At 43.3% G+C, this 15470-nt stretch overlaps 1 non-coding gene across 1 annotated transcript; it reads left to right on the top strand.

Moving 5' to 3' along the window:
• The first annotated feature begins 128 nt into the window (after nt 1-128).
• On the top strand, nt 129-200 carry trnac-gca (transfer RNA cysteine (anticodon GCA)). The gene has a single exon. It is a non-coding gene; the product is annotated as a tRNA-Cys (tRNA).
• The last annotated feature ends 15270 nt before the right edge of the window (nt 201-15470 follow it).

Genomic DNA, 15470 nt, shown 5'->3' with positions numbered 1-15470 from the left:
GTTTAGAAATATTTTCGTTTTTGCTGCCTTTCTTCATAAAACATCTTACTATTAAAACATCACAATGCTACAAAGGCAATGGTGGTGTAGCCTACATAACCTCTTAAATCTCAGCATTTATCGTTAACGGGGGTATAGCTCAGTGGTAGAGCATTTGACTGCAGATCAAGAGGTCCCCGGTTCAAATCCAGGTGCCCCCTCATTTTGGCGATGCATATTTTATRAGTAGCATATTGATTGCTTGTAATAGTTTWTCACACGTCATACTATTTATTCAATATTGGTATCCTGAATCTGATGTATATGGTAGTAGACATGTAGGGCAGTAATGCAGTACAAGTGGAAGTACGTATGGTTTATAGCAGACCTGGGKAATTATTTGCYATGGAGGGCCACATTAGAATATATTTTTTGCCATTGCGGGCCAGAATAATATTACAGGATTATACATCATGTGTATGACTGTGTTGACAGATATATCTACTGTAAATCACATCCAGATATTCTACTTATTTTACTTTTTTAACKTGCACATAAATAAAKCACATCCATGTTCTCCTTTTGGTAGGTATTTTCATTAMTAAACATGCAATGAACTACACGGAGGGAAAAGTACACTGTGCATTCAACACCACGGAAATAACTCTTGTTAACGGGTATGCACACAAACACAAGAAAGAGAGCTCAACATTACATTTAAACTACTCAATCAGTGTGAGGTGTGAAATCTCTGGGCATTGACTAGAGCAGTGAAGTCAGGTATAGTTTCTGAAACTATGTGCAGGATTGCTGAGAGGTGAGAGTCAGTAAGAGATGATCTGTGCCTTGACTTGTTATATTTCATCACTGAAAATGTCTGTTCAAGTACATAGGTTGACCCAAACAGTACAAACATCTTCTGAGCATGACTCCTAATCTTTGGAAAGTTTTGTTCATCGAGAGATGCATAGAACCTTGTCAGTGACATTGTTTTGAATAGTTCTCCAATCACTGCATCAGACTGAATGAAGATCGATAAGCTCAAGTTGCAGGTCAGTGGGAGCGTTATCCACATTGAAGGTGAAAGGAGAGGAAACCAACAGCATGTRATTTTCCAACACTTTGAAATCCTCAAAACGACTGGTCATCTGATGAGGAACAGACTAGTAGTGTCGGAAGGTGGGTGAGATTGTTGGCTTCTACTTGGCGGGTCAGGAGGAGTAATTTTCCTTTGAAGGCTTTGACAAGGCTGTACATCTGATGTGAAAAAAGGCTCTTCCCTTGTAGTTTGGAATTCAGTTCATTCATTAGGGCCATGATGTCCACGGTGAAGGCAAAATCAGCCAACCATTCTTTATCTTGCAGTTGAGGGAAATCCACATATTTTCCTTTCATTTGTAAAAACTCAGCAATCTCCAACTTCAGGTCCCACACCCTTTTAAGCACCTTCCCCAAASTCAGACATCTTACGTTTGTMTGGTAGGGGAGATCTGCATGACCCAACTCTGTCTCTTCCAACAGTGAGACAAACTGCCTTTGGTTTAAAGATTTTGCTCTTATGAAGTTTATCACTTTAGTGACTGTATTCACAACATGGCTCATTTTCAGAACACATTTACAGAGCATCTCRTGATGAATAATGCAATGCAGGAAAATAACTTTCTGATCTGGGTTCAGCTCAGCTACTTGATCTTGTATCTTTTTCAAAAGGCCAACATTTTTCCTGTCAAGTTTGGGCACCCTTCAGTGGTCACACTGGATAACTTTTCAAAACTCAGTCCCAGCTTTGCCACACACTTATTAACCTCCTCCAATAAATCTTTCCCTGTGGTTGTGCTCCTCATTGCCTGCACTGAAGCAAGCTCCTCTGTAATTTCAATGTCTGGGGTRATGCTTCGTAAGAATATCAACAACTGCGCTGTGTCACTGCTCTTATCCAGGGCCAAGGAGAAATAGGTGAAATCCTTTACCTTGTCTTTCAACTGTTGTTCCATATTCTCTGCGATGTCCGTCTTGACAGGGAAATATTTTCAAACAGCTCTTTCTTGTCAGGGCAAAGTATTGCTGTTGAGTCAATTAAACATTATTTAATGAATTCACCCTCAGCGAATGGCTTGATATATTGTGGGACAGTACATATCTAGCTCTCGCAATTCCATCGTTTTCTGAATGCAGTTTTGTGAAAAGTCCTTGCTGCTGTTGCAACAGAAAGCAACTGTTTCGATGCACTTATCCTCTGCTCAGAAGACATATTCCTATATTTCTCTACATGCTTCATCTGGWAGTGTCGGGACGAGTTGTAGTCTTTCAAGACTGCAATGCTCTCTTTGCACACTAAGCACACAGCTTTCCCAGATACCTCAATAAAMAAATARTTCGATGTCCACTCTTGCTGGAACACCCTACATTCATTGTCTACTTTTCTTTTCTTTGAAATCTTTGAAAAACTCATTTTTGCTAGCTAGCTAGCTACAATGTGTAACTGTGACGTGTGTGTCAGCCTGTCAGTCACTGTCTGTCCTCGTGCAGTTCTTATTTATACGTGCCTTCAAAATAATTTTCCCACAAGCGGTGGGAAWCATTAAATCATTACACAAAGGTGAGTATTCATTGGGCTTTTAATTTGAATAACGAATACGTTTTTCAAAACTTTTCTATCACAAATTCTTTATGTGATCTGTGCATGATTCTGCGGGCTGTATTGAATCAGGTCGCGGGCTGCATATGGCCCCCGGGCCGGCCTTTGCCCAGGCCCGGCTTATAGTTATACAGGTGAATAGCCAAACTTACCTGGGTCTGCCTTCAGTGTTTTGGGTCATTCCAAGTTATCTGACCCTGCTTTGGAACCCTGGTCACGATATGGGTCTAAACCTGGTCTTAAGGGTCAGCTTCAGTTAACTATAGGCTAGAGATGGAAAGTGGGCAGACCCATGACAACATCTCCATTTAAAAGTAGCACATCTTCAACAGTAGTATTTCTTCGACTTGTATGTATGAGTGTATTGGCAGTTCTTAAACAAACTGAAAAGGCATACTGTCACAGACTGCTGGCCGTATAGTCTAGGCCAGTGGTTCCCAACCAGGGGTACTAGGACCTGGGGGTACTTGGCCTATCCACAGGGGGTACTTGAGACCACAAACTTACTGGTAAAATGCACATGATGGGTACTTCAGGGGTYCTCCGGGCAGAGCAAAATTCAGTTGGTGGTACAGTAAGCAAAAAAGGTTGGGAACCACTGGTATAAGCTACTATAGGAATAAAGCCACATTTGGTGATTTACTGCCACATGCAGTGCTTGAGCAGCAGAGAGCCCACTCTGGAAATGTGATGTTCTCGTAGACTATATTGTCTAAAAATCAACAACAATATTTAGGTTTATATTTTTAATTATCCATAAATGGACGTAAAGAAATTGTATTCCTAATCTAAACACAACTCATATTAAAGAGCACATGGCATCAAAGGACTGGCTTTGTAGGATCTACAGATTCATTGTTGTAGTGTATTAGAGGCCAGGGTAAGGCCAAAATGTCACAAATTTCTCTATTCATTTTGGATACAGATTTCAAATGCATACCAAACCTTCCCCCAAACAAACTGTATATTGATTTAATTTCAGGAATATCCAAAACATCATATCCAATGGCGACGCGTCATTCAGAGCAGAGCCCCACCTGTTTTGAGCCCCACATTTTTAGCAATAAATAAATAAATAAAAATATAGCCAGGTGTAGCAGTAGTAAGTGTTGGGACAGCTTTATGTAGGCCCTAACAGTTTGTGTGCACCGTTTGTCACCGTTATAGTGCAATTAATGTATTATTTAGTGTTGTGTTGTGTAGTGGCTTTGCTGGCATGCAATCCACTTTTCWTTTTTTTTGCCCCACCAAGATATACTGTACATACTAAAATCGCCACTGATCTATCTTTGGGCCAAACCTGGATGGAATGCCCCAATAAGTATGTACAGTATGTGATATAATTTGAATTACCTGTATCCAGCAGGAACTCTTCAAAACCTTCCTCTTTTGTTGTTGCAGGAACTAGTGGCAAAGGGGAGCGGAACAGGACAGCCTGTGAGGGTTGGGCCTGGGCTGGTGGGGCTGGATCAGTATCAGCAGAGACTAGAGCAGCCAGAGCCAGAAGGTCATGGATATCCGTCCTTCCCTAAAATAGGCCCAATTACCTAGGGGAAAAAATCATGGAGCTAAACTATGTGAGTGAGTGAAATCATTCTGGATTACCTGAGAGATGTCCACAGCTGAACACCACAGCTGGGGCAGAGGAATCCACGCAGGACAGTGCTGGAGGAAGGTCTGGCTCTACAGCCACAAGAGTCGGGTCCGTCTTCTGCACCTTGTACTTGTCCCAGTCGAACGGAACAGGGCGACAGCCTGGCTTCATGTATTATAGTCCAAACCTCTCCCCTGTGTCTCTGCTGGATACTTGGGCCACACCTTCACAGAGGCCATGTTCAGCTCCACCATCAGAAACAGGTCAAAAACYGCAGGTAGGACCACTTCAGGCTGCTTCGGGTCCACCAGCCTCGGTGGGAACGCGGTTACCTGTAGCCCTCCTGCTGAGAGATTCCCCTGACATGGAACCATGTGGGCACATTTCCCCCCTTACCCTTAACGTGCTTGATTTGCAGGGTTCCACCGTAAACTGAAGAGGATCCCCTCCTTCACCTCTGGGTTACTCAGGCAGCCTCTCAGAATGTGTGCACGCTGGATTCTCCATACCGTCAGCATTGACGTCTTGAAGAGGAGGACATCGTTGGGGCCCTTGGCTAGGTGGAAGTGTTGTTGAACATCTTCCACACTCTTCACTAGCTCTCTTGGGTGTGGCACCTTTGTCCTGCAGTGCTCCCAGATGTGCTGCTTGCTGGGGTTAGCAGGGACAATCCCATAGAAGGCGTAYACATTCAGATTATCCAGGTCAGCCTGGCCTGCCACAGTGAAGGCTGTGGACAGGAACTTGCAGAAGGAGCTATATAGTGGATGGTGTTCCGAGACAAACTCTCTGGTGAACCACTGCATGCAGTGMAACAAGTCCAGTTTTACATTGATGTCCTTGTTGAACTTGCTCCGTGAGGCACAATTGTTAGCCAAGTTCTCAGATGTGACCTCTGCCACTATAGCCTCTGTGGTCGTTCAGGCAGCCCACAGGAGATGCTCATGAGGCTGGGAGTCCGGGACTCAGAATGCAGCACAGCAGTCCCTATTTACACATAGAGAAAAAATGATTGATATAATAGAAGTGTAATTTTCATTTCAGATGCAAATAATTATTTTTYTTTTKTTTWTTTATTTATTATAGCTGTGAAATATGTACTTAAAGCTGGTTGTGATTAATGTGAAGGATTCATACCTGTCCACCCAGGGTTTTTCCGGGTGTTGAACTCACGTTCATTTTCGGTTCTGAATGAAAGTTGAAAATGGGTATTTTCCAGATGTTGAAAATATGTATTTCACAGTCGTTGAAATCAGGTTTGTTTTAGGTTCTGAATGAAAGTTGAAAAGATGTAATTAATAGACGTCAATGTTTGGGCCAAATCAAGGCTAGGCCAGGCAGGACAAAATCTTAACCAAACATAGACGTCTATGATTGGTTCAGATTCTGTCTCTTATACACATCTAGATGTGTATAAGAGACAGATCCAGGCCTACAGTGTTGCCTGAAATTGTATTATAAGAATGCCTATGTGGTAGCTCTACCGTTTGTAAAACACCAACAATTTTTTGAATGCCCATCCATGTGGTAGGCTCACCGTTTGTAAAACAGGCCATTGCATTGCCTTTATTAGACCTGATTCCTGTGACTAATCAATTTGGCTATTTAAGCTCTGAATATCATCTACCAAACTTAACAGGATTTATCCTGAACATATTTGCAATGTGTTTCCACAGTGGGAAAAGCAGAAGTATTTTCTTTTTTGCTATGATCAGCTCATGAAAAATAGACGTATACAAACTTGAAACCACTGATCATGACAATTTAGCCCACGGGATGAAACTCCTGGACAGCAGTTGTGAGTAGCCTGATTGTCCATTTTACTTTGACCATTCCTGTTTTTAGGATATGATGTTTGTTAAACATGTCAGTGCCTAATAGGCGGCCGCCTAATTCTACCTAATGAGCTGCTGGTACTTGGCCGTCTCAATGCCAGCAGCATCTTCCTGGCCACTTTGTGGGTGTGGTCAGACCTGAATACCTGTCCYAAGGTGCCATGTAGAGCTGGATGAGGGCTGGCTCTTGCTGTTGGCACTCTTGTAGGAGGCAGTCAGTCAGGTAGTGACGACACAGACACTCCACACCAGCCATCTGTCTGCATCTTCATAGCCTCCAAACGGTGCAGGTGAGTCCTCCCGTCTCACGAGCACTGTGATGGTCCTCTGTCCATACAGCCCCGCCTCAGCATCCCTGATGTTCTGCACACTGAACAGGAAGGTGCCAATAATCACCCTATGCCTTCCTACACCAGAAGAGACRACCTGGGGGTTTGGACAACTGTGGAGACAAGGTGTAACAGTTTAACTTTAGTCCGTCCCRTCGCCCCGACCCGGGTGCGAACCAGGGACCCTCTGCACACATCAACAACAGTCACCCACGAAGCATCGTTACCCATCGCTCCACAAAAGCCYCGGCCCTTGCAGAGCAAGGGGAACCACTYRTTCAAGGTCTCAAAGCGAYTGACGTCACCGATTGAAYCGCTATTAGCGCGCACCACCGCTAACTAGCTAGCCATTTRACATCGGTTACAAAGGCAGGACATAATTGTTCCTCAATCTCTCCATAATGGCATGCTCTGGTTTACAATTGAAGGAGGAATTGAGCTGGAAGTATTTGTTACGGTAGCTCAGAGGAGGTCTCTATGAGTTCGGGCTGAGGTGGATAATGCCACAATGAGACCATGTCCATGAGGTGCCGCACTGGTTGGGATCCTGGCCACAGCCCCATGGCCTTACAGCTCAGTCTTCATCCAAATCCTCTGATGGTGAGAGCAGTTGCAGCATCTGACATCTTGGCCATAGCTGGGGATCAAAGGGAGAGCGACTGTGCGGGTGGTGGTGGCGGAGGGAGAGAGGCTGCAGGCTGTGTGGGTGGTGGCGGTGGGAGAGTGGCTGCAGGGTGTGCTGGAGAAGCAGGGTGTTTCAGAGCTACAAGATACAAAATAAACATGAAACATATTGTTAAACCAAAAWAGATCGGTGTGTAGATGAATTACATGGCAGAGTATGTTATACCTTGAGGCAGCACTGTACCTTGCTCTGGTAGGGGCAGGGGGCCTCACATTCTGTAATGTAAGATCTAGGGTAAGCTGGGGCTCCAACGYCTGCTGCTGGTGTACCTGAAATCACAGTTAACATGTGCATTTATCATTGCAGTAGGTACAGTTAAATAAATTACTAATCTGGACATGATTGGCATGAGTTTAAAGTATTAGTACACTCACTCAGCTAGGTCTGGAATTCAGATGGGGACAAACCCAGCATCTCCTTTTCCAAATCCTCATCCTCCTTCATTACTGTGAAATGAAACAAAGACGTCATTACAAATAGCATGTCATATTAAAGTAAACCAACAGTTTTGTATATTTTTGTTACTYACTGACCTGGAAGATCATAGGCAAGGGTCGAGGTGGCTGTTGGGGTTGGGGCTTCCATGTCAGATGATGTTGGAGGTGGAACGGGACAGTTGTTACCTGGCTTTGCTTCTTCAACAGGGACTGCTGTAGTTAGTGCATGTGTGCCTGACACACACTTCTGACTAAGGATAAAGCTAGCATACCCATCAGCCCTGGTGTTCCAAATTTCCCTCCAGGTGTTTTTGGACTGTTTCCCAAAACCAACAAAGTTCTCATCCTCTGASGTCACAACAYGTGTAGCTGGTRTTAGTGKCTTGTACTTCAGAAGGTCCTCAATSTCTTGAAAGCTCCTCAAGTACTGGAGGAAGGACATTAGGATGTCATTTTTGTCACCCACTGGGTTGAACTGCCTAGTCTTCCCCTCCTGTTCAACCTTCTTGATGGAGGTACAAGGTCTATCCCAAATCGTTCCCCAGAAGCCACTGGAAAGACTTGCCCTTTTATTTTCCAAACTGGAGGATGTACTCGCACAACACCGCCAGTCTGTCTGACACAGAAACACGATGCAAATGTACAAATAGTTAGCTTTACACTTTTGATGATCTATTATACAAATTCAACTTGGAAGCCTTGTTGAATGACAACATTATGGGCACTTCTAGGCATTAGTCATATCATTGGAAACATAGATTACGTTGTTAGGAATTCTCTAGCAATGCCCACTGGAAGGTTAATTGTATCTGTCACATTATGATGTACTGTGTAGGTTTGCTATCATTATGCAGAATATTGTGTAGACTTGTTGCAGTATTATCTAWAAACACTATCAGTTGTGACTTTCCCAATAGATTGCAACGCCTACTGTACCTACATGTCTAACAGTGAACTTGCAAATTCAATCACCGGTCACAACTCTTGAAAAAAAAAAGCATTGAGACGGTTAACGTAAGCTATCCTACTACTGTAACTATAACGTTATAGAGGGCTTGAGGTTGTATCACAAATCACCTAGCAACCACACCAGGCGCCATGTTGGAAGACCAGAGTCAGTCTGGTAGAAGTCCTCCAATCGTCCACATGGCTTGCTACCACCAGAAARGTTGAAGATTTCCCCATTATTTAGTTTTTCCAAAAGGACCCAGCAAGTGTAGGCAGTGGGAGAACCTATTCAAGTAAGTAAATATATTTAGAAAATACACTATGTATTATTAGCTAGCTAGCTACAAGAACTTAGTGTTCAGGCTAACTCAAATGAGCTGCAAACGTAATGTTCGCTAGATTTTTTTTTATTCTTAAATTTCACCTTTATTTAACCAGGTAGGCTAGTTGAGAACAAGTTCTCATTTGCAACTGCGACCTGGCCAAGATAAAGCATAGCAATTCGACACATACAACAACACAGAGTTACACATGGAATAAACAAAACATACAGTCAATAATACAGTAAAAAAATAAGTCTATATACAATGTGAYCAAATGAGGTGAGATAAGGGAGGTAAAGGGGGAAAAAAAGCCCATGGTGGCGAGGTAAATACAATATAGCAAGTAAAACACTGGAATGGTAGATTTGCAGTGGAAGAATGTGCAAAGTAGAAACCTATCGAAATATGCGAGGTGCAAAGGACAACCCTAGATAATAAAATAAATAAGTAAATACAGTGGGGAAAGAGGTAGTTTCCTTGTCTAAATTCATATTGCTAGTGCTATTTGATACAGTGTCAGTAATCTGTGAGCTGCTCTGACAGCTGGTGCTTAAGCTAGTAGGGGAGATAAGTGTTTCCCAGCTTCAGAGATTTTGGCAGTTCGTTTCCAGTGTCTTATTGGCAGCAGAGAGAACTGGAAGGAAAGACGACCAAAGGAGGAATGTGCTTGGGGTGACCAGTGAGATATACCTGCTGGAGCGCGTGCTACGAGTGGCTGTGCTGCTATGGTGACAGGGCTGAGAGAATAAGGCGGGCTTTACCTAGCAGAGACTTGTAGATAACCTGTAGCCAGTGGGTTTTGGCGATGAGTATGAAGCGAGGGCAACCAATGAGAGCGTACAGGTCGCAATGGTAGGTAGTGTATGGGGCTTTGGTGACAAAACGGATGGCACTGTGATAGACTGCATCCAGTTTGTTGAGTAGTGTTGGAGGCTATTTTATAGATGACATCACCGAAGTCGAGAGGATCGGTAGGATGGTCAGTTTTACGAGGTAGTTTGCGAGCATGAGTGAAGGATGCTTTGTTGCGATATAGGAACCCGATTCTAGATTTTTTTGGTTGGAGATGCTTAATGTGAGTCTGGAAGGAGAGTTATCACAGTCTAACACCAGACACCTAGGGTATGTTAGTTGTCCAGTTCGTCACGTATTCTAAGTCAGAGCCCCCAGAGTAGTGATGCTGGACGGGCGAGCACGTGCGGGCAGTGATGCGGTTGAAAAATAGCATGCATTTAGTTTTACTTGCGTTTAAGAGCAGTTGGAGGACACGGAAGGAGAGTTGTATGGCATTGAAGCTCGTCTGGAATGTTAGTTAACACAGTGTTCCAAAGAGGGGCCAGAAGTATACAGAATGGTGTTGTCTGCGTAGAGGTGTATCAGAGAATCACCAGCAGCAAGAGCAACATCATTGATTGTACACAGAGAAGAGAGTCGGCCCGAGGGTTAGTCCTTGTGGCACCCCCATAGAGACTGCCAGAGGTCGGACAACAGGCTCTCCGATTTGACACACTGAACTCTGTCTGTGAACTAGTGGTACCAGGCGAGGCAATCATTTTGAAGAAACACCAAGGCTATCGTAGTCGTTGCCAAATAAAGAATGTGGATGATGAACAGAGTCGAAAGCCTGGCCAGGTCGATGAATACGGCTGGCAGTAATGTCTCTTATCGATGGCGGTTATGATGTCGTTTAGAGACTGAGCGTGGCTGAGGGCACCCATGACCAGCTCTGAAACCAGAATTGCAATAGCGGAGAAGGTACGGTGGGATTCGAAATGGCGGTGAGTTCTGTTTGTTGACTTGGCTTTCGAAGGCCTTAGAAAGACAGGGTAGGATAGATAATAAGTCTGTAGCAGTTTGGGTCTAGAGTGTCTACCCCCTTTGAAGAGGGGGATGACCGCGGCAGCTTTCATCTTTGGGAATCTCAGACGATCGAAAAGAGGTTAAACAGGCTAGTAATAGGGTTGCAAACAATTTTGGCAGATCATTTTAGAAAGAGAGGGTCGATTGTCTAGCCCGGCTGATTTGTAGGGTCCATGTTTTGCAGCTCTTTCAGAACATCAGTATCTGGGATTTGGTGAAGGAGAAATGGGTGGGGCTTTGGCGGGTTGCTGTGGAGGGTGCCGGGCAGTTGACCGGGGTAGGGGTAGCCAGGTGGAGAGAGCGTCGCCCCGGGCCGTAAGATGATAAAGTGTCTCGATTTGAAATTCTCAATTATAGTGGATTTATCGGTGGTGACAGTGTTTCCTAGCCTCAGAGCAGTGGGCAGCTGGGAGGAGGTGCTCTTATTCTCCATGGACTTTACAGTGTCCCAGAACTTTTTTGCGTTAGTACTACAGGATGCAAATTTCTGTTTGAAAAAGCTAGCCTTAGCTTTCCTAACTGCCTGAGTATATTTGTTCCTAACTTCCCTGAAAAGTTGCATATCACGGGGGCTAGATAGCTAGCTATACAGTATGTAAAGCTAGCTAAGTGAGCTAAATAACACCAGCTAGTTAACATCATATTAGCTAGTTATCTTGATGTATCATTGTAACTCTAAATGCATTTGTAGCTAGGTAGCTAGCTAACAGCCGTGGAAGAAGGTGAAAGGATTAGCTAGCAGTTCCGGCTGTCAGAACAGAGAGTAGGCTACTCTGAATAGCGCAGYTACCTTTGTCGGAGGACATTATGAAACTATTCTCCAGTTCCAGTCCCTAGAGTTAGCGAGGAAAAACTGAGAACAGAGAGATATAGCAACATCATTTTCAGTGCTGTCTAATTTGAGTATAATGCACCCTGTTTCTTTGTGATGTTTTCTGTCCTCAGYTACAGAGAGCTGTGAAACCCTGWCTGCAGAGGAAGATGTCCCAATGAATGCCCTGAGAGAATAAGGGTACATCCTTGTATACCATGGGTCATACATGTGCACCTATGTTAGGACATTTTGTTAACAAAAATACAGTTTTAAAAAAGTCACACACACACAATGTGTAACTATATTAAACTGGATCAGGTCAACCCTGCTGGGTGTGCTGGATTCTGTTCCAGCCCAGCACTAACACACCTGATTCAATTTATCAAACCAAATTAGTTGATAATTAAGTGTGCCATTGCTGAYCTGGAATAGAAGTCTGCTCACCCAGTAGATCAGGGATCAGTGGKGKAAGGTTGGCCACCTCTGGTATGGACATTTTTTGTTCACCTGAAATTATGCTTTCCTAATAGCCTACTTGTTACTAAGATGCGATTCAATGTGTTGGSTAATAGCAGTAATGCCAAATTCAGTGTTTAATCCAATCATTCAAAATCAAATTGCTAAATAATCCCCCCCCCAACAGGGCTTAGAATAGAGGGTTAATTGTTAACTATTARTCAAGATGAACAAGTGCAATAAAGAGGGGAAGGGAATTGGTCTCTAATTTGTCTGCYTTTGTGTTGTATTCTCAAAAAACACTAGCTTTTTGTTCAGTTGTAAGCTCTCCAATTCATTTTGATTGTCACTTTTTTCCCCAGTCCTTGAGTACCTTCCCACCAGCACACATTTGTGTTGCAACCCCAGACAAACATACCTGATTCAACTCATTGAGGGCCTGATTAGTTGAATCAGGTGTGCTTGTCTCGGGCTACAATAAAAATGTCTACTGTTGGCGGTACTCGAGGACCGGAGTTAGGATCCACAGCTACAGTATGATGGCATTTGCCTTACGGGCATTTGCAATGCACCCGTGCACACGAGCAATTTGCTGATGTCAACGTTGTGAACAGAGTACCCCATGGTGGCACTGGGGTTATGGTATGGGCAGGCATAAGCTACGGTCTACAACCACAATTGCATTTTATCTATGGCAATTTGAATGCGGAGATACCTTGACGAGATCCCGAGTCCCATCGTCGTGCCATTCCTCCGCCATCATCTCATGTTTCAGCATGGTAATACACGGCCCCATGTTCCAAGGATCTGTACACAATTCCTGGAAGCTGAAAATGTCCCAGTTCTTCCAATGCCTGCATACTCACCAGAAAAGTCACCCATTGAGCATGTTTGGGATGCTCTCGACCGACGTGTACTACAGTGTTCCGTTTCCCGCCAATATCCAGCAATTTCGCACAGCCATTGAAGAGAAGTTGGGAAAACATTCCATAATCAAGCCCGATCAACTCTATGTGAAGGAGAGGTGTCATGCTGCAAGAGTCAAATGGTGGTCATACCAGATACTGACTGGTTTACTGATCCACGCCCCTACCTTTTTTATCTGTGACTAACAGATGCATATTTGTATTCCCAGCACAAGAGGTTGGTGGCACCTAAATTGGGAAGGATGGGCTCGTGGTAATGGCTGGAGCTGAATGGTATCAAATACAGCAAACACATGGTTTCCATGCTTGATGCCATTCCATTCACTCAGTTCCAGCCATTTATGAGCTGTCCTCCCCTCAGCAGRCTGAAATCCATTGATTAGGGCCTAATGAKATTTCAATTGATTGATTTCCTTATYTGAACTGTAACTAAAATTGTTAATTGTTGCATGTTGCATTTCTTTTTGRTCAGTATACATGTTCCAAATGACATTTTATATGTTCATATGATTTAAGGGGGCACTTTTGTCATGACGACAAGGTGAAGGTGCTCTTTACTTAAATGGCACAACAGAATCATTCAGATTGACGTAAACACAGCATATGGCAACCACATTGTATAACTGAGGGATGTCTCCTTATCTGGAAAAGGACAAAGTAGTAAAAGGAGAAACGGATGTTGCTGCAGATTTMACTTTTCGCAGCAGGTTAGGAGACTTAGGTTAAGAGTTAGGGTTAGCTAAAATAAAAGGAAATCCCTTCTAGCCATCACCCCTTATCATACAGTAGGCCTAGATMACATGGTTGCATTCAAGACAAGGTTGTTTTTATTGATCTGTTGTCAGTGTCTGCAAAGTAGGCCTCGTCTATTGTCGTTTTCAAAAAAAGATTGTCATTTAAAGTGTAGAAGAATTWCATGAAATGTTTATCAAAGGCCACACTTTTCCAGTGCAAAGGAAAGAAACATCTGATATAGCCTATAGGCCTATGCCACTATACGCTCATTAATAGCCTAAATTATGACTATCCAATCTACTCATCACATTAGGAATAGCAGGCTTACATTAGTCTGCAAATGCGATGATACATGCATGCAATCCTTTGWTATAAAAGTGKATTTTTATGGTGAAAAAAAATGGCTTCCCCAAAACTAGAAACTCACACACCGCACTGCCTATGGAAGAGATACAGGCTAATAGCTAGACTACAAGCTATGTCACACCCTGATCTGTTTCACCTGTCCTTGCGCTTGTCTCCACCCCCTCCAGGTGTCACCCATCTTCCCCATTATCCCCTGTGTATTTATACCTGTGTTTTCTGTCTGTCTGTGCCAGTTCATCTTGTTTGCCAAGTCAATTAGCGGTTTTCTCCTAGCTCCTGTTAAAAAAAGAAAAAAAGAAAAAAGAAAGAAAGATTTTTTTTTGCTGCCCAGCCTCTGTTTTTCTCATCCACCAGGTTCTGACACTTGCCTGACCATTCTGTCTGCCCTTGACCTCGAGCCTGCCTGCTGCCCTGTACCGTTTTGGACTCTGACCTGGTTATGAACTCTTGCCTGACCAACCTTTTGCCTACCACTTGGACAATAATATATAATCAGAGCTCAAACCATCTGCCTCCAGTGTCTGTATCTGGGTCTTGCCTTGTGTCATTATAAGCTATCTAGCTAGCTAAAGTTGGCCAACTTAGTCTTGTTAACACCTGGTTCGCATAAAAGATGAAAGAAACAGAAAAATCTATCATATTTACCAGAGTTCAGAGTTCAGGTCAGAGTTCAGGTCTTAACGAGCTAAATGTTTTTTTCTCTTTTTTTTTTTTTTTACAGTTCTTTGAGTCTTATCTCCTTGGTGTTTCATAATTATGGGTAATCTGGAAATCCGTTGTCTTTCCTGCCTTGTTAGAGCAGCCAAATACTGCACAGAAATTGACCGTGGTGATGAATCAACTAGTTTTAATCAACGTTATCATGCAGCTTGGGGTAGCCACTCAGCAGTTGTTGAAAGAATTGATGCAGTGGTATTAGAAAATAGCTGCCAGAAGGAGTCATACGCAGTGGCGATTTTAGCATGTACATTTTGGTGGGGCAAACTCCCCGATTCATTACAATCAKCTCATTGRTGAATTTGCGATTTTCAACGTGTTGTGGAATGTTTATGTRCAACGGCCGATGAGCACCGATACGTTTTATCTATAATTTCTCTTTATATGACAAGSATTAAAAATGATTTYCCAGTAGACTTGATTCATGATGATGACTGCTAGCTAAGATTGTGAAATTATGATGTTGACATGATCAGTCCAGTCAAAGATATTGTAGATATAACCTTATTTGAAATCATTTTGTTTGCAAACTGATATGTGACACGTAAATGCCACATAACACGCAAAACAACACACCCACACCACACACACACAACACCACACACCCACACACACGACACCAACACACACACACAACACACACACACACACACACACACACACACACACACACACACACCACACACACACACACACACACACAACACACACACACACACAGTTGAAGTCAGAGGTTTACATACACCTTAGCCAAAAACATTTAAACTCAGTTTTTCACCACCATCCCTCCCAACAATATTTAAATCTCTAAATGTTATTTATGTAAAA

This window comes from Salvelinus sp. IW2-2015, linkage group LG18 (genome assembly GCF_002910315.2).
Source record: "Salvelinus sp. IW2-2015 linkage group LG18, ASM291031v2, whole genome shotgun sequence".
Lineage (NCBI taxonomy): Eukaryota > Metazoa > Chordata > Actinopteri > Salmoniformes > Salmonidae > Salvelinus > Salvelinus sp. IW2-2015.
This window is presented reverse-complemented; position numbering and strand designations above follow the sequence as displayed.